Source organism: Aquila chrysaetos, chromosome 16 (genome assembly GCF_900496995.4).
Source record: "Aquila chrysaetos chrysaetos chromosome 16, bAquChr1.4, whole genome shotgun sequence".
NCBI lineage: Eukaryota > Metazoa > Chordata > Aves > Accipitriformes > Accipitridae > Aquila > Aquila chrysaetos.
The window spans coordinates 7,094,111-7,118,415 of NC_044019.1; the positions used below are offsets into that span (position 1 = coordinate 7,094,111).

Below are 24,305 nucleotides of genomic sequence, written 5' to 3' on the forward strand. Positions count from 1 at the left end.
GACACGACAGTAATACTCCGCTAATGCCAGAGCAGTTTTGCACTGGCTAGCATCACTGTGTGCTTCTGAAACGCTCTCTTTATTTATTTTTTTTTTAACTTTCCCATTAAAATGAAAATTCACTTCTGTTAAAAGTATCTGTAATGCCTGTTCTGGCACTGAATTTTCCTAGCTTCTCTACAGCCAGGTGGCAGCGAGGGCTTGATGATGCTGGAGGCTATCAGTGGCTTCAGTGAGCCCTTTTTGTTCTCTTGAGATCATTGGTGAAGATCTCTGCACAGACCAGAGACTGCTTGTTCACTGGGTGTGCAGAGGGAAGATTTTGTGGCTTGGTGGTGAGGCTGGACCAAACTGTCCCCCTGCCACTCGAAGGAAGCTGTAAGACCCTTTGCCAGCCCAGGTGAGGTGCCTGTTGCAGCCTCCACTGTGGCTGTCAGCAACCTGCCAGACTGGGAGAGCAGCTTATTATAAATCTATTTTTGCACTCAATGAAAATTGCTAAAAATATTTGCTTTCACTCATCAGCCATCAAACTCCTGCCCTCCAGCACCATCGTTATTCTGTGCAGGTTACTTCTAATGAGAAATTAGTGCTCTAAGCATTTATGTTGCAGTCTTTCACCTGCAAACGAATATTTTGCATGCCATGTGGGAAGGCAGATTTGTTAAAAAATAAAACTGTTTTGAGATCCTATTACGTACTGCCACAAGCAGGACATTTGCAAATATTTGAGTGAGACCTCTATTGAATATACTTTAATATTTCCCCAAGTAGAAGGGTCATTTTGAGATTACGCCACTGGACAGGGCTCTTCTTTTATTGTGGCAGATCCTCTGTATGACATTGGCATATGACTCGGTCTCTTCAAGTCTCTGTTTCTTCTCCACAATTTTGACGTAATAATACTTCTTTCCCCTACCTGGTCTGTGTAGATAGACAGCAGTTGGGGAAGATGGGCTGCCTGTGTGGATCATGCGGTAGATGGGGCCATCACCTCAACTGTTGTAGTGTAGTTAATTAATTAACAGCTGGGTTATGCAGGTTCAGTGGGCAGTCATTGGGTTGATTCCTAAGGTTTTTTTTACCCTTTGAAACAAAGAAAATTCAGACTTCAAGGTAAAGCCACCTCCTCCATGCCTCTTCCTGATGGACAGTGCCTTAACTTTTCTCATCTAAATGTTGGAGAGCCCTCAGCTGTCCTTCAATTTCTATCTCAGTGCTTTTCTTCCCTTAGTCAGGAAATTCTTCCTAGTGTCTAACCTGTGTTCTTTGGTGCAATTTAAGACTATGACATTTTGTGCTACTTTTGACAAGCCAGGAAGATAGTTTATTCCTCTCTGTTGTGGCCCTCTTGATGTGTTTGAAGACCATTATGATGCCTCCCTGTCGTCTTTACTGTTTGGTCCAGATGAATGTGATTTTTTCACTGATTTTTCAGTCTGTGCTTTCTTGATCTCTGATCATTCTTGCTATCTGCATTGGGACTTTCTCTACAACTTTATTGAAATGCAGTGTCCGTTATCAGAACCTCAGTAATGCTACATAAATGAAAAGTTCCCTTTGTGTATCTGGTGAACAGTACACCTCTCTATGTATCACAGTGTGATGTTTGGTTTTATTGCAGTATTGTGACTGCGTTCAGCTCCTGTTCAGTTTGTGATCCATGGTAATCCTGAGATCCTTTAAAAAAAACCAAAACCAAACCCTTTGTGAGCTGATATTTATTTCCCTTGTGACCATGTCATTGATTATTCCTGTCTTAGCACTGTTCACCCATCATTCCTGAATTGTCTTTTTCTTTTTCTCTTTTTTTTTTCCAGACCATTTCTACAATTTATCAAGATCATTTTGAATCCTAATCCTGGCCTCCGAAGTACTTGCAGCCTGTCCCAGCCTGGTATCAGCAGCAATTTTAGTAAGCATACTATGTTCCATCATTCAAACCAATTACAAAGATACCGAATTGTGCTAGAGCTAGGACACCTTGGACACCCACTCAATACGTCTTTCCCTTTGGCAGTGTGCATTGTGGCAGCATCATGCAATGCTGCATTTGCCTTTCAAAAGGTACGAAAGGCAATGCAACTCCCTTGGACAATGAGATTTGTATCCCAAAGCAAGAGATTTCATCAGCCCCTTTGAAGTTTTGTCACGAGAAATAAGTTTATTTACCATACTGATGCCTGAACAAGACCAGTTATGTGCAGGGCCAGGAGTTTGAAAGAGTAGAAGCTATGCTTTCTTGGAAAATCAGCAAGTTGACTTTTTCCTATGTATTTGTTACAGTTTTCTTTTTTCCTTCATTCTCAATGGAAAACCCGCCTTCTGTTCGCACCTCATAGCTGCCCTTTTGCTCAGCAAATACTTGTTTATTAAGGAGTGTTTGGGGCTGAGACCCAGAGGGAAGAAAAGCAAACACGATTTGTTTCATGACTTACAAACCGAGAAGGCAGTTGTGGGCGATGGTGGGGATGTGTTGGACCTGTTGGGGGTGGCAGCAGGTACATGTCTGAGTAGACGGTCTATGTCCTTTGCTTGGATTTTTGCCCTCTGGCTCAAACACTGCGTTTCTGTATCAGTGAACTATCACATAGGTTCATTTTGGTGGAGATAGTGAAGGGCGTAGTATTCCAGGATTTATGAATTTCCATGGGGTCTGATAAATGAAGCTTTATAGACCAAGCTTATATTTATAACGCAAAGGGGCAGAGCCAGATGCTGCCCGCGGAGACCAAAAATATAGTGGCCTGGCCCTGTTTATGTCCCTGTAACTGTCAGTGTTTAACAAATAAGAAATGAAAACAAAAACAGTGAATGGACCCCAAAGGTAATTAGTTGCAAATGAACTCAGACGAGAATTAGTTTCTTGTTTCTCTCTCAGGAGGAGTATAAAGCTGTGTTTTGTTGTCAGCTGCACCTAAATCTATATGTGTTTGTCAGAATAGCTCTTGATTTCAAACCTCGTCTCCTTTGTGACATCTGTTTCTGGAAATTTAAGCTTAAACAGGAAAAATAATTTCTGCTTGCTTTTCACCTCAGACTTCACAGATGTGAGAGTGAATTAGGATTTCCAGCACCTGTGTCATAGGGCCAGAAATACTATTCCCATGTTGCAAATAGGGAAACTGAGGCACAGGAGGCCAGTATTGTGTTAGGCTCATAGAGTGAGCCTGGATGAGAAACGCTGATTTCTAGTCCCCTCCTCTGTGACCTGTATGTCTTTCCCAAAGTTACAAGAATTTGAGAAGAATTGAAGTTCTGTGAACAAAGACTTGCAATTTGATATTTTCAAGGACTCTAACTACATAAAACTGATTTACTCTGGGGGAAAAAGCCTTAAATATCACTGTAGAGAGTACATAATGTGAATGATTTTGTATTTATTCATTGCATTTCACTGAGTGGATGAAACCTCTCCTGACCATAATGGAATTATATTTGGATGTGCTATCTAGTATGGTGGTGTTAAAAGCAGGTGCACAAAGGGAATTCTTTTTGGAGAGCGGGGAAAAAGGCTTATGGTACCAGTAAATTATTCTTACTGCTGCAGTAATCCTAATCAGATTAATTAGGATTAATTTATCTGTCTGGCTTTTATTTATGTGAAGTAAAACCAACATGTCTAAAGAATTTTGTTTAAAACTTTTATGAATTTTAGTAATATTTTTTACGTGTTTCACATGGTGCAATGTATAGTGAATAAATAAATCTCTGGCTGGTTGGGCTTTTGGGGAGAATTATATTACATCCAGCATTTAGAACCATCCATTAGTTCTCCATCTCCTCTTACATCTTTTGTTGTCAGTAAATCCCTCTCCTGTCACCTTTCCCGTATTGCCCATCTGTAGGTGGCCCAGCTACCCCCTGTGCTAATGTCTTCAAGTTTCTTCTCTTCTTGCAGCTTCTTTTTCGAGAATTGTACCAAATCTCCCCTCTGGCAGCAGCCTAGTTCTGCTCCTGATCGTCTGGTATAACCAAAACCCCACTTCTGTGGAGCATCCTTGCCCTGTCCTACACGTGGCTTTTTCCCTCTGGAACAATCCTTCCATAATTTTCCACTTGTGTGTCTCACCAAAAGCCATATCTTTTCTCACTTGCGTATGCCGCTGACTTTTCCCATCACTTTTTTTACTGTTTCTTTCTCTTACTGTTTTCCATTTCTGAAAAGCTGTTCAGATTTTCACAAAACAAAACTGTATGGCATTGCATATGTGCTTGCCCATATGTATCCATGTATAGAGAAGGTTGCAGAACAGTATCTGTCAAGTAAGGTAATTTTCCATCAGATTCATCCCTCTATTCTCATTTCATATTTATTCCTTGGAAAGCTTCAATCAAAATATTAAGATAGCTTTGAGTTTTACAAGTCTGAAAGACCAGAAGATTTTCCCTGTAAAAATAGCTGTGTGGATGCTATGACCATTACTTTATGTCTTCATCAGTTAAATTGGAAGGTTTGATGTTGTGGAGCCACAAGCAGAGCCCGTGTGCACTGGCAGAGGCTTCTCTGCAGAGTCTCTTCCACATCACTTTCAAACCTCATGTGACTACTGTTTTCCCTTTTGGTTTAATTCAGCTTTCAGCTTTTCTTTTCTTACTTGGTTTCACAGTGCCATGAACCTCTGGTGTTTTTGAGGTGTATCCATCACGTTTGATCTTGCTAGGATTCAACAGTGTCTTCACTGATGAATTTTCCCATGTCCTTTCACGAAAGGGCAAGGAGCACAAGGAGGTGCAGAGTGGACACAGCACAGCCTGTGGAGAAGTATTTGCTCTTGGCAGAGATTTTATTATCCGCAAGGGTTTTTAGTGAAACACCTGAGGATGTGATGTCCTCCTAGTCCTTGTGTCAGGAGTCAGCTGGAGCCTATTTTGGAGAAAGGGTACCCCACGGTGTTGGTGCTGGGGGTGCATGTGTGCAGGGATGCATGCTGCTGCCAAGGGCTGTTTTCCTTTCCATTACTTTACTGGTGCAGAAGGGTGTACTGGAGGTGCCACATCAGGATACGTCCTCAAGTCTTTGCATCAAGGCCTGGTTTCACAGCGGTAACAGCATTTCAAATCAAGAGTCCACATTGCATCAGAGTCCGTTTCAGACCCGTGGCTGACTGTCAGAAACCAAAACCCTTCTGCAAAGTTAAATGCAGCTTTTTCTTTTCGGTTTTTAGTGGGAAATATGCTGTTATTTCCAAAATCTTCTTTGCCTCATCTCTTTACATTCCTCTCTTCAAGCCCTGGCATCTTATTATGTTGGCAGTGAGGCATTAAGACCAATTGTGGACTTCCTCCCCTCCTTTTTTTTAGTGTTTTCTCTCAGTGTGGTGCCATGCAGAAGTTCTGGTGCAGGGTGTGAAGTGCCTTTCCACACAGGAGTGTGTATCACTGCTCTTATGTCATCCTTTACCAAAATAGAGAGGCGATGTTTTTCAACAAGGTAACACACACTCTATTTTAAGCTGCTTCTAAAAATAAATTCCCGCACAAGCTGGTGTTGTGGCAGCAATGTTTTATATTTTAATTGGGGCTGTTTTCTTAGGATGATTCATAGAAAGAAGATGAGCTTTACTAGTTTTACCCTGGGGTGAAACAACGTAGGTGAGTTGCTGATCGTACATGAAGGTCTACGCGGTCGCGAGGACTTTTCCGATTAGCTCTGTGGTTGCTGGCTTTTCCCCTAAGGCTGAAGTGTCATGTTAAACACTGGACAAACTCTTTCTCCTGGAGGTGTCTGGTAGCTAATACAACACATTCTGTATGTGGACAGTGTCCCACAGTGCTTTGGAGAGTTGGTGGCATTGTCACATCAAATGAGAAATAATGACTAAGGGAAGTAATGAGGAAAGAGGTGGTTGCTCTGGGAAATACGGTGGAGATTTAAAATTTTTTTGCGTGTGCTCAGAGCTACAAGGAAGAAGTACAAGAGCCAGAGATATTGGGTGAAATGGAGGAAGGCATTGCAGAAGTATCTAGAGAGCAGAAGATGACTCTGCCTTCCCACAGTGTCACCAAATATCTCCACATCTTGGGGGGAACAGCTTCCTTGCTGTAGCTCACAGCATGTGGGACAGGTTTGTTCTTTTTAACATTAAGAACAAGTCTTCTTTGCTGAGCTACTTCATGGTCACCCTTGCCCAGCCAACCATGTGAGCAGGTCACAAAGAAAACCTTTGGCCTCTTGTCCCATGCCAAGATGTGTCATCTCCTGGGGTTAGTGCACACTTAGAGATGATTTAGGAATGAATGTGAAATAAGGAGAAAGAACGGAAAGAATTGAAGGGAGCAGAAATGGCTCAAGTCCCCCGAATAGACTATTCAAATTACTATCAATAACGGTGGTTCTTGTATGTCCGTGAGAGCGGCAGGATCTCAAGGTTGTTGTCTTGAAGTGTCTTTGAAAGGCCAAATACCTCAAGAACAGTGATCTCCAGCCTACCAGCTTTGGGACAGCAATACTGAACAAATAATCACCACGCCGAAGGTATGCCATCATTTGCTCTTCCTGTTGATTTGGAGCAGAGCAGCAGCAGGCTTGGCTGTGTCTGCTCGAGGTCCGTGTCAGCAGGTCTCATAGGCAGTAGGTGACCCAATGGCCATGGATTTGCCACCGTGGGCCTAAAAGAAAAAGCGCTGCTTCCTGTAGGGTGTTCATATGAATGATCTAGGATCGTGGAAGACGTAAGGTCACCTTTACTCCACCCAGAAAACTTGCTCTTGTGCTGCCAGCAATGTGTCGAGTGCTAACATACTCCCTGCTAGAAGCCAGGTTGTACTTGGCTCCTTCCTCTTGCAAGAACCAGCCAGTGTGTCCTGTCCTCTTGCTGGTGCACCTCGGCAAAGGGAAGCACAAGTTGAAGAAGACATGTTTGTGTCTGAGGTGCCCAGTCGTGTTTCAGGGTGACGTTGTACCAAACTTGATGCATGCAAGAAAGGAGCCTGTCCCACAGAAGCTGCGAATGTGACTTTTCTTCTCCTCCAGACCTGTGCTGTGGTGCAAATGTATTACAAAACATTAATACTTCATGGAGAGACATAGAGGAGAGTTATTACTTAAAGTGATGACTGTACTGGTATCCTTGTGTACCACAGATGGCCAAAAAGCCCTGGCCCTGTAGAGATGTGCACAACTCACTGCTAAACAACAGGAAAGCAGATCACAGAAATGAAAGGTTGTATGATGATATACAGAAACCCACAGTCTGATCCTGTTCTCTTTGAGGTCAAAGCCCTCTCGGTATCAGAGGATTGGGTGCTAGTCTGTAATCTTCCACCTCCTCTCCTTCTCGTATGACTATGCCTTTCAGAGCTTGACAGCACCCTCAAGACCTCTTGCTTCCTAGAGCTTTCTATGGTGGCATTAACCTGCAGCGTGTTGCAGTGAAGAAGACAGTGATCCTCTTTCCCTCCTGGAAGAAGTGATGAGGCTCCACCACACAATTCAAGGGAAAGATTGCTGCATGGGAAATGGGAGAAAAATATCATTGCTTGCTTACAGCGTGGTTCTTTAGAATGGAAAAAGAGCAGCTTATCATGATAAAAGGAGGCAAAACAGGACGTCTGGGCTCAGCTCTAATACTGGCTTGTCATTCAACACTTTTCCAGGATCCTGTGTTTCAGCTGTAATACAGGAATGATGCATTTCTATTTTTGTGGGGCTGTCTGGGATTCGCTCGTGTTGGACTTGGGATCCTGGGTTAAAACATGCTGCTGGATAAATTCGTTGTGTTTCGAACTGGCAGTAGGGATAGGAGCAGAGGGTCAAATTAGGCCTAATTCTGATCTTATTTACGGTGCATTTCAGTAATGGCTGCCTCAAAGACAGCAGTCACTCAGTGCAAAAGCAGTTAAAGAAAATCAGAATTGTTATCAAGGCAAAAGCATGCAACGCAGGACCTTTGCTGAGGCTGAGCAGAGGCGTATTGTTTTTACTTGCAAGGATACAGGCTTTTTAACCTGGTGTTTCCTTCATTTGTCTTCATTAAGAAAATGACAATCGGAGTGAAAATGAAATACCCCAGGGAAATAAAAACGCTTCAACTCTTGATTAGATCTGCCCAGCACTACAGTGCAGCCCTTTCAGATAAGTTTGTTCCTTGCGTTGCCTCACGGTGGAGGGAACGAGATCATCTGCAGAGCATCAAAGCCGGTGAATGGGTGAGATAACGAAACCAGTGAAGAAGTGGGAAGAACCCCCGTCTCACCTGTCTGCACTGAAATTTTTCATAGCTCACCAGGATGTGGGGGGACATCGATGGCAACGTTTGTGCCCCCAGTGCTGCTTGGTCAGGGGTTGAAGCGGTGCAGGGACTGGGGGAAGTCCTGCTGCCGCCGCCAAAGTGTTAATCCCAACATAATCGTCTCATTCTCTTTCGGAGAGGAGTTTCTCCGTGGCAGCCTGCAGGGCCGTCGGGTAAGACGCGTGATTGTGTGTTCTGGCAACCACTTTGCAATGTGAAATAAACACCCTTTCGTATAATAGCATTCATTGAGCATTGTGCCTGGGAACTCATCATGACACATGTCAGCCCGGGGCTGGGGAAGCTTCCTCCTTTTGCAGCTCAGCAAAATATTTATGCAGTGTCTTCTAGTAAACCAGTTCCTCCATGCTGCTGGGGGAAGCGGCTCCAGAGCTGGTCTTAATGGCTGACCTTGCTCTAAGTCCCTCCTAAAATAGCGAGTGCAGCTTGGCTCTGTTCAATGTGCCAGCCAGATGGAACAGCTACCAAATTTGCTTCCCTGTTAGGTTTACTTTTTAAATTGCTATAATAGCCCTGCAGATTTATTGTTGCTTTAAGTAACTGGAACATAGCTTTAAAAACAACAGCCCGCATACCCAGTCCTCAAGCCATGCACTGGGGAGCTAATAGGGAAACTGTAGGGGCTGATGGTTGCCTTGTGTTGAACTTTGAGTCTCGGATACTATGCACTCTGTGATTATTAAGCCCTGCAGTTGCTAAGAAAAAAATAATCTTTTTTTTTTTTTTTCTTGTTTGCAGTATTTAAGAATAACATTTTAAAAATCTTGGTGCTACAGAAAAAAAAATACAAATTTTGCCATTGGCGGATAGCCAGATGGGGGTACTGGAATGTCAACTAGTTTGCAAAGAATAGAAATACCTCTTTCTTTTTTTTTTTTATTTCACTTTGACCTTCAGCACCATAGGGTCTCTATGACCAGAGAAAATTATGATGGTTTCTGGCTCCTGACCATTGCTGCTCATCAAAAGTCGTTCCACAGTGTCACAGTCAGCCTCTGCAGACCGCAAAACCAGTTGCAGCTAGAAAGTTTGTGTAAGATGTATAGAAGGCTGATTGAAAAAGAAGCATGTTTCCAAGAATTCTCTATGTTTTGGTTTGTGTAAGGTCTAAAATTTAAAGTATGTTTCTCTTACCCCAAATAGATCTCAAGTAGTAATTGTAGGTGGGGAATTACAACATATATGGCTGGTTTTAGGAAGGGCCCACAAAGATCTGTTCTTGGCTTGTGATAGTCAGGGTATTTCTCCTCGAAGAGCAAAAACAACAAAAAAAAGTCTGGTATTTAATTTTGTAGATGCAGGGTTTGGGCAATGAAGCTAGACAAAGTAAGCCTAGAAAAAAGGAACAGAATCTTAGCAGAGAAGAAATCAATCACTGGAACATCTTAACTGAGAACTGCTTCTTCTACCACCATTTGTAGTCTTTAAATCAAGACTGTTATCTATGTTCATAAGAGATATTGAGGCTCAAGGACAAGGAATGAGCTTGATGCAGAAATGTCTGACAGGTTCTGCAGCCTCTGTGTAGCAGGAGGTCAGGCTTTATCATTTATCATGCTGTCTTCTGGTCTTAACATTTGAGGATCTCTGAAGACCATGTGAGATTGTGGCATCACATTTTGAAAATTAACCTTTTAATCTTCCTGGAAATGCCTATTCCAAAAAATCAAGGGCCTTGACTACAGTATAATTGTTTTCCTGAAATTCTCTATGTGTAGTGCCCCATAAATGTGAGCATGAATGTTGTTTGCTATTCAGTCTAGGACTAAGAATAGGAATTCCCAAAACAAATGCTGGACTAACTGCATACCAGTTCATTGCTTTAGGACTTGGCATCACAGAATAGCCTATATGGAGCCCCTGCAGGTCATAGTATTTGGTTTGTGAGCTGTGCAGAAGCTCATGGTGAAAACAAACAAGCTCTCGTGCAATTATCATGCAGTTCATGTATTTTTAATTTAACACTTTTGCATCCAGGCTTGAACTTCCCTCTTTTTTGGATGATCTTTTTTTTTATTTCTGGGATCCTTCTCTTAAACTCCAGGTTTGGTTGTAAGGATGCCACTTACTTTTGCTGTGGGAAGGAACAATATCTTCCAAACTGACTTTTAGGAGAAAAAAAAAAAAAAGACAAAAAAAAAAAAAAAGGCAGGGAGGGGGAAAGCATGTTTCTCTCTTTTTGGGTGTGTGGTCAGATTTCTACTTGTCTGCCCAAGCGTCCTCTCTCTGCAACCAGAGCAGGGCCATATTTATGGCTCTCCTCCCCCACAGTCCTGTTGTTCATGAATGAATGCAAAAGACTCAGAGAGGAAAATTTTGCAAAGCAGAAACCCCAAGGTCGTAATTTCACGTTCCTCAGAAAAGGGCTCCTACCCAGATGGCCAATTAATTGCTTGGGTTCCTTCAGCTTTGCACCCTGTTGGTTTTGGGTGAGCAGGTCTGATAGGCTTTATGAAGCTCGAAGGATGATTCAGCATCTTCGACCCCAGCTCAGATCAGGTGGTTGCATCTCCACCACTCTTGCAGCACCACCTTCTGGTCTGCAGCCTGGCATGATGGAGGAGCCATGGGTGATGCAGCAAGCGTGTTGGGAGGCATGCACAGAAGTGCTCTTCACTAGCTGCAGCCTGGAAGTGGAGGAGTGAAACTCCTGGGCGGCTTGTGGGCAGCTACCGAGGTGGTGGAGGAGTTGGGGGGAAACCTAAGCAACCTTCATGACGTGTTTTTCTGCAGGGCTTCCTAGCCCTCCGAGTGCTGGGCTGTGACTGGGGTGCTGTATGTTGCGCACCGGTAAGCCAGCACGCACAGGAGGTGTGGGACCACATCCTGCCCCCCGCTGCGGGGCACACCCCATGCACCCAGAGCCCGTGATCGCAACCGAAAGGAAACGTGCAGAGAGAATTACTGATCTTGCAGACTGACTTGCTGAGCAAGGGGTGAGCGGGAGAGAAAGCAGACAGTCTAGTAGCTACCTGCCCTTTTATACCATGCCACGGGGACACGTCTACTGCTGCACCTCATTTTCCCACCCTGGCGGCGCGAGAGCTGCTCATTTCTTTTAATGACTTGCTCTTGCAGAAGTTGTAGCATTATTGATCTGCAACAGGGCTGGTGTGGCTGAGAGCTCGTCCGGGTGTTTCCGACTGTATCAGCTGGTCTATTTAAAGACAAGAACTCTTCCTCCAGAGCTAGCCTTGCCGTTGGTTACATTAACGAGAGATCTCTGAGTTCCCCTCCTTAACAAGATGTGACTGGAGCCGTCTGTTCAGGGGCATGCAGAAACCTCATCCAACACCTTTTTTGAACCTGTCCCCCACTGTTTTATGCTTGTACTGACATAACTGTCCTGTTCGGCTGCCGAGCAGACAAAAGACAGTCTCTGCTATCTGCTGCCTAAAGCCAGTGAGTAGTGTCTGCAGAGACAGCAGCCATAAAACAGACCTACACCAGTAAATGAAGGTCTGCTTCATTCCTGTCAAGGCCTGTAGCTATTCTTTTTTTTTGCCTGCTAATGCTCAGGCATAAAGCAGGAATGCTGGCCCCTTAATAGATTTTTTTTTTTTTAATATATTTTTTTAACCTTTCCTAAAGAGACTGGAGGCAATTTCAGACTTGCCTCGTCTACAAACATTGTTTTGCATGTTGAGGGGAAGGTAGAGACAGAAGTCTTGTTACAACACTTGGTGCATCCGTACAGGGTAGTTTTAACAGGCAGTTGTCTGTCCGTGGACCCAGCAAAAATAGCTTGCAGTGAATAATAGACGTGGTCTTTATATTAAGGTGGAGGTAGTTGTGGCTTGTTTTCAGTAGCCCTTTAACTAGACTTGCTGGTTAGAGGTTTAGTGCTGTGCTTTGTAGATGGTATTTTGCAAAAAGTTGTTGCTAGTCTGGGATACGCCAGGAGAGCCTATTGTGAATCCAGATGCGAGGATTACTAGATCTAACCACAGCATCTGGACAAAAACTGGGTTGTCAGTACTGTCATAAACTTCTCTTGTTATTTCTCATGCTGCTATGGCATAATCAGGAGGAGAGATGAACCGCTGGCTGAAGACCCGTTTTGCCAACAGATGTCGACTTGATGGTTTTAAGTGTTGTTATTTTTAAAGTAGTCACTTAATCTAAAGTTCATATGTGTAGCTAGTGTGGTCTTTGACCAAAGAATTTCTTGCTTGCATTAAAATAATGAGGGTTTTTTGTGATCTCTTAGCTGTTTAATCAGTTAGAGATTTCATCTTAGGTGAGGTTTTTTGAAGCATTCTTCCTCCTGAGGCTTTGGAAAGCAGGAGGCTTTTTGGATCAGCAGCCGAGGCACATGAGTAGTTTCTGGATCTAGGTTCTCTGCAGGTTTAAGATCTGTTATTTTAATTTCTTAGAAAAAGGTAACCTGCTTTTAAAGAAAACAATCAGGTTGGAAGTGTTAATGAAAATCTTTGTCCATTTTTTCTTGCCAAAGACATTTAAATTCTTTTAAATATATCACCAAATAAACGTTTTAAAGCCTAACTAGTTTCTCTTGAGCTCTGAGCTAAGCAGAAGGAATATGATCTCAGATTTCTTGGATGACTATGCACAGAGATATATCCACCTGCTTTGCTGGGGCTGTGGGACCAGGCTTTGAAAAATATTTATTTGCCTTGAAATCTTTAATATTTGACCTTCATATCATTTCCTTAATGCCATTCCAACTCAAAGCCCTGATGAGCTCAGTTGTGAAGTGCTCAAAGATATTTTAAAGGTGTCTCTGGTCACCAGCATGAGCTCATTTCTAATTAAACAGAAACTCACACTTTATTTCATTAGAAGCATAATAATAAATATACACATAATTGGTTGCTTCTTAATTCATTAGCTATTAGAAGCAAATTCCATAAGTCTATTAGGATTAGAAAGTGGAGTTTGTGTCACTGGTCTCATTCTCCTGATGTACATTAAGATGTCATTTTACTTACAGCTTTGATAAGTTAGGATAAATTATCCAGTCTGTGAATATGATAGCAGCATATACAGTTTCTGCTGAAATATTGCCACAAGGTTACACCATACATAAGATCCCTTTCCCTTTGATTTGCGGTAAGTTCTGTAACTTCCCATCTGCTTTTGACAAAAATGGTGACTCTCAGTGTCACGTCTCAATTCACCAGCTCCATCTGCAGGTACCTTCACTGGACAGATTTCAGTGGCCAATGAAATACTAATAAAAGTCACAAAACTTGAGTTGCTTCTCATGAATACCAGGTTGTCGAAGTAACTGCCTTACAAAAGTAAACAGGTGGATGTAGCAAAGAGAAATCTCACACATTAGCTCTTCCTTTGACGTATTCAGGTGGCCCCAAATGAAGAGGACCAAGGCCATTCCCATGCTGTGAAGTTTGGATGGTTTTGCACAGTTGATTGGGAATGGGATGAAGCTGGAAGTCTCATATAGCAGATTCTTCTGGGGTGGCTCCTCCTGCTTGTTCTTCACTCCAAGTCCATGCATGACCTACAGCTGTCGGACTAGGTGGTGTGGTGGACTTGTATGGCTTTGTACACCGGGTCTGCATCCTGAGGTTTGTTCCTGTTTGGAGCTCTCAAACCTTAACAGAGGTAAAGGGAAGGAAAATGTAAGGAAGTAGCATTGTCTGAAGCAGCCTGGAGACTCAGAGCAAGAAAAGGACAAGGTAGCACCAGGCTTCTTGGTTTTTAAATTGGCTTTTAAAACTAGGAATGCCTGTTATATCTCAGGCACAGGCAGAAGTCTCTAGGTCTTCATTTTGGTAAAGAATTGTTCTTTGTCTTGCCCCATTGCTATACGCTCAGTAAATCTGTCCCACCAAAGTGGAGAGCAGCTTCCCCATCCAAAACCACCTTAGCTCTCCAATAGAGCCACAACAGTCCATTGGAAGCAGCAGATGCTAGAGCGAATATTTGGTCTAGCTGCATCCCTGTGTAGGAGTTGGGGATGGGGAATTTTTGATTGATACTTTAATCCAATCTAAAAGATCTAAAAGATCTAAAAGAGTAGAGACTCTCTGGTGCAGAGGAGATCCTGTCTAGAGTGTGAAGACATGGAAAATCCTACTCTGGGTTTTGTCTCGTTCCCCCAGTGAGTGCTGGTGCTGTGGATTCCTGAGGAACAGGTTTATGAGGGGAAAAACAGAAATAGGTGGACACACAGCCAATGGGGTTCCTACGTAAATATTTGCATTCATCTACAAGAAGTATCTGTTAATAAGAGGCCAATCACCTGGAAATTAACCAAAACACATTCTGGTTCTCATTAAATGCCCCTTCGTTTCACTGGCATAAGGTGTATTTTTGTATGTGCATACAAGGGAGTTTTGTAGAGCTTGTGATGACAAGGAAGCAAACACTGTCCAGACTTGATTCTTTTCTTCCTACAAAGCTAACAACATTCCCTCCAAACTCAGTCATGTTTTTTCTTTCTTTCCTGTTAAACAAATGTATATCTTGATTTAAAATTATTTCTGCTTTTTGTGACTTGGCTTGGCCTTTACTGGCAGTATGAGAACTCTAAAACGTGACATTTCTCTCTGAACCTCCATGCCATTGGGCTGAGGAACACCAGGGTCTTCCAATGGTGACGTGTCTTCACACTCTTCATAGCTGTTTGCAAAGAGCTGTGCAGCTTGTAATTTGGAATCACTAATGTACATATATGTGTGTGTGTGTGTGTGTGCACAGACATCTGCAATATATATATTATCCTTTCAAAGTGAGGTTTGAGGCATGTTGCTGGGGAGGAGAAATTGAACGAGCTGCACCATCTATTGCAGCTGGTTCTGAGCTGGTAGATCTGCTTCCATCTGCCCAGCTGCCAATGCATGGTGTTTCAGCAGCTCCGCAATGTCTGAGAAAATATTTATCTTGAGAAAAGTTGTGTTAATTAAACTGACTCTTCTACCAATTCCCCCGCCACGTAACAAAAACACAGCAAAGTCTTTATCAAGGAAGTTTTCAAGATGAGGGTGGCATTGGGGACAAGCAGGCACTTGCTCAGTGTGTGTAATATGGGTTTCTTTTTTTTTTTTTTTCCCACCGTTTCTGTTATGTGACAAAATATAAATGAATTTCAATGTATGCTGCCAACGAGTCAAGTCTGTTTCTGTAAATAGGAGGTTGTCAATCTGGTGATAGGATCAGAAGCTGGTTTTGGCTGTAGGGAATAAAAGGACCATTTTCTTCTCTTTCTGGCTTTCTTTTCATTGAGGATAGGAAAAACTCCATTGTCTTTGGTCCTGAATTGGTGGGGGAAGTTTGCTTGTTGAATTTTTTCCACTGAGATTCCAGGGGTTTTTTCACTGTCACTTAAACAGAAATCTTTCAGCATCTCCTCTTTGTGTTTGGTTAAATAACATACAGACAGGAATAATACAGCATTATGTATTGATGCTGTGTCCAGAAAGTAACGCACTACTTTGGAAGAGCTCTTACTGGTTATTTTTTTTCTTGTCAGGGGCTGCAGACAGATGCAGTAATTCCCCCATCTACATCCTGCTTTTGCATCATCCTATTTCAGAGAATTAATAATGTATTTGTACTTCTATAGTATCTTCTGTCCTTACTGGATATTAGAGCACGTAGGAACTTTGTTAACTCAATGCATCACTTCTGATGCTGGAATACTGTGCATGGGGAGAGGGCAGCTGGGCAAGAGCATGCAGCAACCTTGCACAGTATTGCAGGGCAGCAAGGAAAGGAAACCCTCCTGTCCAACAGAGTGTGGGAATTTCAGGCTGTGGTTGCCCAGAAGGGCTTATAGGCTCTTTAATGATCGGTCCTCAGATTTCAGTCACAAACTTCAGCCAACCTCCTGGCCTGGGGGCACTGATGTAGCTGCTCCTCCTGGGTAGGGAAGCTGTCTGCTGAATCTCTGCCTGGATTTCCCTGCAGACCTTTAGCAAAATACCAGCGTCTTCCAGATCCTGATGTAGCCAGTGAGATCCGGTGAGGTCACGACCTGAAGTGATGCAAACTCTTCACAGCAGCAGGGATTACCCACCTGGTATGCCATGATCCAGGGAAGCGAGGCAAAAAATACAAGCTTGCTTTTTGCTACATGGAGAAGAAAGCTGCCGCCTTCTGGCTCTAAGCCTCTGGGTGAACTGCAGTTATGCAGACCGGTAACTCACCCTGGGTAGCATGGAAGTAGCATGACTTCTGGGTGGCATGAGAAATGGGTCTGCTCCGACGGAGCTCCTACCAGTTACAAAACCAATAGCAAGAGCCTGCAATGCAAAACTCCGATCCTTTGGCTCTGTTTGGCTCTTGTGCTTATACCGGGTTTATAACTCAATCCTTTCGCTGGAGGCGGCAGCACACAACCTTTACTGAAGCCGGGCAGGCAGGGGAGGTTGCCCACTGCTGTTTGCTTCCCATCACCAGGGATGTCATGCGGGTGTGCAGTGTGGCTGTGCGTTTGCTGTGTTTTATAGTGGCTTTTGTGGTTGGGTTTTTCTGAGGGGAGGGATCTAGAATTAAGGACAGATAGGTTCATTCTGACATGCCTTGATATTGCAGTTTATTGGGCAAAAGTGACTTCTTTCTGCCCCCTTCGTGTATGATCAGTGCTTTCCTCTTGTCTCCTCCCTTCTGTGCTTGCAGCTCGCTGGGACGATGGCTTAGCAAGGCAGAGCTGTGGGGTTGATTCAGCAGCGAGCTCCTCAGCTTTGGTCCTGTGTCAGCACCGTGTTTTCTAAAGCCAGAGCAATGGCAAGCTTCACAGCAGGGGTACTTTATCAGCCTTGATCCCTCTCTTCTTTCCTTGAGGAGAGAGAAAAAAATCAGCAAGCTGAGAGGGCAAAGCTTTTCATGTTTTCTGTGGAAACTTTCTGCTGAGCGTGTGTTAGTTTTGCTGAAGCTGTGGGAGAATGCTGTGGTGAGCAGGCCAGTCAGTCGTCTCTGCGAGGAGCTCTGGAGGTTGTGGCCTGCATGCTTTTGGCTTATTTCAGTATTGTACATGTCGAATGTGATACTCCAGATTTTCCTGGCTGCCTTTCAAATGCTTCTCACCTTTACCAGTGACTGGCATTTAAACTCTGGAAGGATGCAGCCCTTGGCGCATTCCAAGCGTTTGCTAAAGCCCTGTAAATTTAATTTGTTTTCTCAGAGAGGGAAATGACAAAAACCCATAGATATTTAATGATTTATTTTTTTTAAAGTATAAACCAGAAAACATTAAAAGAAAAAAAAAAGTAAGTATGTATGGGCTAGCCAAAACAAAGTATGAACACCAGAGTTGGGCTGCCAGTAATATATTACAGAAATGAACCTGCCACCCATTGGTGAATTATGGCAGAGGTCCCTCTCCATCCCATCCAGACAGGATGCGAGATGCTACATCTGCCAACGGCAGAGCCTTGGCTCGGGCAGTAGCTGCTCCCGCTTCCAGCTTGGCTGGTTTCTGGTTTGTTTCCCGTGTGTTAGCCAGTAGCGGCTGTCAGAACATCTTCCTCTGCTAACAGCAATGGATTACAGAAACCAACGGCAAGATGCCCTTCTGTCTGCAGGGCCTTGGAAGTGCGTGTGCAGTGAGGGTGAGGGTGGGTGGAGGTGGCTGGATCACGAGGCAGACCATCGTGTTGTCTTCAGATGTTAGGTCAGGGTTTCTGTTTGCCACCTCTGAGCTGCTCCCCTTGCAGGCTGGGGGCTGGGGGATAGTGCATTTACAAGGCACTTTGCAGCCCAGTTCTACCATCTCAGGAACGTGTTGCTTAAAGAATACCTGTTTTTTCAGATCTGTTGTGTATCTGAAGGTTGGAAAACTGAAACTCCTGTGTAATCTTGCACAAATCAATTCATCAGGAAAAAAAATTGAGTCACTGGAGGAAAGGGCATCAGTTTGGGTGTATGTATATGCTGACATTGAAAGGATGGCAAACCAAAACTGGTAAAACCTCAGCAGTTGTTTCTGTTTTGTCAATTAAAGCGATGAGTTGATTGAGCATTGTGTGTTGTTGCATAGTTTGATGTGTATGTAGATATACACAAAGGTGCAAATGCATTCAGGAGTGGATGCTTCATTGCCCTGTTTTGCTATGCCTATATAAAGAGAGGGAGCCTTATTGTGGGCTTGGACTGTAATTCTGCATGGGGATGAATGATAACGCAGCTCGCAGCCACCAGCGACCTCCACTCCCAGTGAGAGATGTTGTTTGTATAGAGATGTTTTCTGTAGCATTTCTTCTCCTCGCTTCTGTATTCAAAGCAAACTGGCAGCTTTTTGTGATGTCAGCTTGAAAGGTCACTTTGTCATTTTAGTGAGATGATACAATAATCTTGGAGTCTGTTTTAATTTTATTTTGCTTAAGTTTTATTGCATTTTGCTTAATTGCTTCTGCTTTATTGTTAATGAGACAAAAAGCAGTTTGTGTAATAGCTTGCAGAGTAAAATTATCAAGGAGCAGAGATGGAATTTGCATGTTAAAAGTTTCTTTTTATTGTTTTCATTGTCTTCAAATTCCTCATTTGGTTTCTTCAGTCCTACAAACCTGCTGTGCCGTGCAGGCAACATCACTGACTCATCTGTGTCCTGCAAGTACATCTTTAGGGCGGACTCGTCTGGACCATGGCAGAAGGATGAGTTCTCCATGGGGCAGGATGGTACACAGCCCATACTAGCACTTGGTCAAGGCAGCGCCTCGCTGCCTGAACACTCCATCAGTGCTTTGTTTCTGGTCACTTCTGCAATTAGACACAAGTAGCGCTCTCTTCTTCTGTTAATGAAATACACCAAAATTCCTCATTTTCCCTGTTGTGGAATGGCTTCGACTCCTGCAGTAACCAACTGTCAGAAAACCAGAGGCTGAGTTAAACAATACAGCTAACAAGCCCATGACACTTGTTGGTTGGGGTTTATTTTTCCATTTTTTTTTTTTCTTTGGTGAAGACTGAGAGGAATACTACTCTCAGGAAGCCCATGAAATGCAAGATAAACTGGAAAGGAAAATATATTAATTCAGCCAGTGAGCATCATGCAAGAAGCTAGGACATGCAGGCTTGTGCCTGGCGTTACCCCTGCTGTGGAGAGCTGTGGAAGGCTAAACGAGTTATTACTAGCTCCAGTCTGAAAAGAGCACAGTTACAACCTTTTCGCAGAGCTTTCTTTCTGTACTTATGAAGCAAAATGATATAAGAGTTATGTAGTCTGGCGTGGGGTCTAAATCATGGGTGGTAAAATCTGTGTGTATAAAACACTGAATACAAGAAATGGGAATTAATCTCATTATTACACACAGTCATGATTTCCTTGCTGCTGCTGTCTCTTTTCTGTCATTCAGTACTGTTTTGCATAGTGATTAACTGACCATCTAATTTACGTAGCTGCAGACTTGCCTGCTGGGTAAACCTTTACTCCATTAATTGTTCTGCTGAAGTCAATGAGAGAAGAGGTTCCAAATTGGTCCCTTAAGGACAGCACAGTCCAGGTGTGTGAATAGCAGCCAGGACGTGGGACTTGCTGTGTATCATTGCAGGGTAAAAGGAAATATGAAAAGTTCTGGGACAAACCTGTTTCCATTTTGGTAGATGATTTGGGGTCCATTTTTCACACTGAGTGCTAAAATCACTGCTGTGTTACTGTGATATTAATTTTGGTTCTCGAATACAGATGATGCACTCTGCCTGCGGCCCAGCGGGGTTCTGGGTCTGGTGTGTATTTGCATAGGGCTTGACAAGATGTGTGCAGTGAGCCCAGACTCCTACGCATGCAAAACGGCAACTTCATGACCTGTGCTCTGTCTGACTTGCTGCAGGTCTGCAGACCACCCTGGCTGCAAGGGTGCAATGGGTCTGGCTGGGACCCCCTCCTTGTCCCAGCGGCTGCTTACAGGTCTTTTCAAACTGGAGCCCCATGCTATGAGACAACATTGAGTATGATGTCTGAAAGTTGGCCTGTTATCTGTTTCTTAACATTTTGGCAGACTGACCTCCATTGTGGTTCATCTCTCTTTGTTCAACTTCCCGTAGTGCGCTTCCTTCTGCTCCATCCCAACCTTTGAGTTCACCAGACAGTGAGGGGAGTCAGTTCCTCAGGGCAGGAGAAGCAGGGTAGTGACTAGCTGCAGATACAAACCTCCACGCTCCAACTTCAGAGCAACTGTGCCTACTCTTTTACCAGTAAATAAAAGGAACCAGGATCAATTTTCCGACCCTGAGGGCCTGTGACATGGAAGAAATTCACTCCATCTCAGCATCTAGTCTTTGTGTGTACTCTCTGCAGAAGGGCGAGCTTCATCTTGAAGCAACATTCTGCTTCTCAGACAGCAAAATAATGCGAGACACTCCCTATATCTGCCTGGGTTTTGCATCATACCTCCACTATCCATTGGCTGGTTGGCTTTTGCACAAGGCAAATGGAGAAGTGAGCAGCCAGTGTGCAGCGACTCTTGTGCTCAGCAAGACTGTCCAGACATGGCTGTGTGCTATCCATGGAAGAAAATCAAGGCAGTCTCTGAGGCAAGGTTCATCAATAAGTCAGGGGAGGGTCAAGGGAAACCGTTTTCAGCTGATCTCTACAAAGACTGCTGGCCATGAGACCAGGGGCTGTGGTATTGACTAAAACCTCATTCCCCACTGATTCACCCTACAATTACGCGATTGAGCAGAAATCATAAACTCCATCTGAACTGTAGTTGTCCCTTTCTTTTTTTTCACTCCTGTGGTTTGAAACTATGTAGAAATGTTTTGGAAGGTTTCTCAATACATGAGTTTAACCATAAGTCTCAGCAGGGGGAACATACTATCGGGGAAAGGCAATTACTGCTTTAGCTGTATGCAAGACACATTAACTTGGAAAGAATCACCATCTCGCCGATAGCTGGCTTCCCACTCTAGGTTTGGCAGGTCTGGAGCGTTCAATTCAGATTAATTTTGAAAGAATCATTATGCAGCAGTAGTTTCAAAATATTAGTTTACTAATGACTTTCTTGCGCCAATAAGTGTGAGAAGTGAAAGCAGCAGAGATTTTTTACAATCTTCTGGAGGAGATGTGATGGTGATGCACATAATCCCTCTTCAGTCACAAGCATTGAATGGTTCTTGAGGGTCATCTTAAACATTGCAAGAGAACTTGGTTTTCTTGAGTGTTTGCAAGAAAACAGGATTGGTTTCATTACAAATGTAAAAAAAACCCCAACAAACCCTCTGGAATATAAGAGTGGTATATTGGCATGCCCTTCCTGTCTGCAGGAGCCTGACTTCCCAGTTGTGCTTAATGGTGGAAATGGAGCAGCTGTGAGCTGGTCCAGGCAGCACACACAAGACTGTGCAAGAGCTGGGTCTGCCTTAAAACCGTACTAGAGGTTTGCATTGGATGGGGCAGAGCTGAGTATTGGGCTCTAAGGTAGGATGAAACTGCTGTGTCTTCTGCGTTTTTCGAGTGTGACCAGGAGGAAGGGAGCTCTCAGCTGCCTTTTGCCATATCTGGGTTTGTGGTGCAGAGAGCCCTGCTCCATCTCTGGCTTTCTGGTGGTGATGCTTGCAAGGCTGCACAGGGCTTGTTGCTTTTTTTTTCCTTCTAGTTTCAATGGTGATATTTCTGGGAATATTTAGCTCTAAAATATGCAGATTTTGCAATAATTACTCTGTTCCGACTCAAATGCTTTTCTGGAAAAACTGTTTTATGTTATGAAAATAGATTAATCCTTTGCACATGCCTTGCTGGGAAAATGCAGAGTTGCTTTTAGTTGTCTGCCTTCTTCGTGGTGCAGGTACCAGTGCCCTTTGTTGCCTGGAAAGGTGAGGAGGGAAGCTGCTGAAACCATGTGGGGTATAAGTAAAAGTTAATAAGCACAGCATTCAATCCTACACTTTTTCATGAGCACAGAAAGGCTCCTGGATGTCTTCCCGTCTGTTTCTAGTTATATGGATCCCTGTTTATCTCTGTGGGTCTCTCCCTTCCCGTAGTATCTGAGGGCCTCACGGACATTAATGGATGACTCACAACACATCTGTGAAATAAGGAAGTATCCCCGTTTTAGAAATGGGGACTAACGTGGACCGTAGATGATATGACTTGCCCAGTTTCACACAGGAAATGTGTAACCGAAGTGGGAATTGAACCCAAGTCACTTGAGTTTAGCACTGGATTGCCTTCTCCCCTCGGCAAGTCCACAGCAACTCGGCAGATGTTGCACGTGTGAAATTGGTTTAAGAATCAAACATGTGAATCGTGTTGGTAGATGCCTGAGTTTGTAGCTTTAAAACAAAAACCTGCTGCTTCCTAAAAAAGAAAAGAAAGAAAGAAAAAAATCCTTATTTTAAGAAATCATTTATTTTCTAACAATCAGCTGCCAATGAGAAAGAATAAAACTTGCTCTGTGCGTCTGCCCCTGGACAGAAGGGAGATCTGGCAGGTGCATTTCAGCCGGGCAGGGTTTGAATGCGCTGAGTGGCTTGGGCAGCGGTGAAGTTCAGACACATCGAGCAAACGGCTTCCCCTGGGGAGCATGTCCAGCCTCCCGCTGAGTTGCCCTTCCTGCTCGCCTGCACCATGGTGGGTTCTTCCCTGGGACAGCCATCCCGTACCTTTGTAATCGTACACTCCGTTCTCACTGACAGCGCTGGGCAGCCCTTTCATGCCTGCAGCCTTTCCCCCCGTGGCTCTTGTCCCTTCCTCTCCGTGCTTTGCCTTTCCCGCTGCCTCCTTGCCCCGCTCTGCCAGCGGACCGGGGGCATGCGGTGGGGTAAGCATGGCATGGGACACCTGCTGGAAGCAGGGTTAGACCGGAGGGGGCTGCAGATGGAGACGAACCGCCTGAGTGATATTCACACTTCGTATGGATACAACTTGTTTTATCATTGAGCCGGAGGAGCACAGAGAGAGAGATCTTTTGCCAGTCCCAAGTGTTGCTCTGAGCAATGGAGGATGTGCTTTTTCTTTCTGTCACTACTTTTTCAATCAGCTGTACCCACTTAGGGAGGCAGCATTCACCCCAGAGCATGGGGGGAAGGTGAGCTGGAAGTCAGCATGGAGGTCCCCTTGCCCCCGTGCATGGGGCTGTTCTTGCCCCATGTTAGCCGCACATGCCCACTCAGAAGAACTTCAGCTCCCGTTAGAGCAGAGTCCTCCTTTCTCCAGCAGAAGCAGATGTTGGAGAGGAAAGAGGAGCGCTGCTTGTTCATGGCGCCTTGGGGAAGAGGGAAGGAGGACTGAAGAGCCCCACAACTTAGCCCCTTCAGTCTAGAAGCTGCTCTCATAATTGGCTTGATGCCATTGTTGGCAGTGGTTTGGGAATTTCTTACTCAGGGGGTGGCCTGAGGACTGGCTGTCCAGAGCAGGCACCATGGACATGACGATGCTCTGTGGACTAGCAATGGGCACAGGGACATTAGGAGCTTTTGCAGAGCCCATCAGCATTAACTACTGCTGTACATCTCTTTCTGCAGCAATGCCCATGTGCATCTGCCCTGCTTTGCTGACATCCATCTCACCTCTGCCTGTGAGCACATCCCCTCTTTCCTCTCTTAGTGTGTAAGCTGCTCGTGGCAGCATTTATTTTCTGTGTTATGTGACACTGAGTGCATCATTGGGACTCACAGATGGATAAATTGTGGCTTGTGGAAATAGCTCATTGGTGGGTCCAAACCATTCATCGACCCTGGGTATGAGCAAGAAATAGCTGTGTGACCCCATGGTCTCTTTGTGCACGAAGTTCAGCAGTGAGTCTGTCCAGCCCACGGCTCTTCACCCACAGAGCACAACTCTGAGTGCTGCGCTAAAGGTGGGAGCAGGACCCAGGGTGTGCTCCTCTCTCCACCATCACATAGAGCTGCAGGGTGAAGGTCCCATTTGTTTCTCCTCTCTTTGACTCGTGACCACTGTGCTCCTGGCTGCAGGGTGGGCCAGCCCTATCTGGAAAGACAAAAATACACCACACTGGTGATGGGGCTGGGACAGTAAGCTGGGACATGGGACGGTGGCATCCAGCTTCCTAAGGGGCAGGAGGGTCAAGTCTTGCATTTCATCACCATGTGCTTCACAGTGACGCAGGGAGCACCTCTTCTCTTATGGATGCTGCGTTCATAACACAGCATGGAGGCACCATC

At 44.3% G+C, this 24,305-nt stretch overlaps 1 protein-coding gene across 12 annotated transcripts in view; it reads left to right on the forward strand.

The window, feature by feature from the left end:
• The window catches only part of HIVEP3 (HIVEP zinc finger 3), a 276,516-nt gene that overhangs the window by 172,970 nt on the left and 79,241 nt on the right, over nt 1-24,305 (forward strand). For all 12 annotated transcript variants that reach the window (XM_041129228.1, XM_041129231.1, XM_030039183.1 and 9 more), the window contains one exon: nt 1,821-1,915. The gene's annotated coding sequence lies outside the window, so the exon portion shown is untranslated. The remainder of the gene's footprint in view (nt 1-1,820; nt 1,916-24,305) is intronic.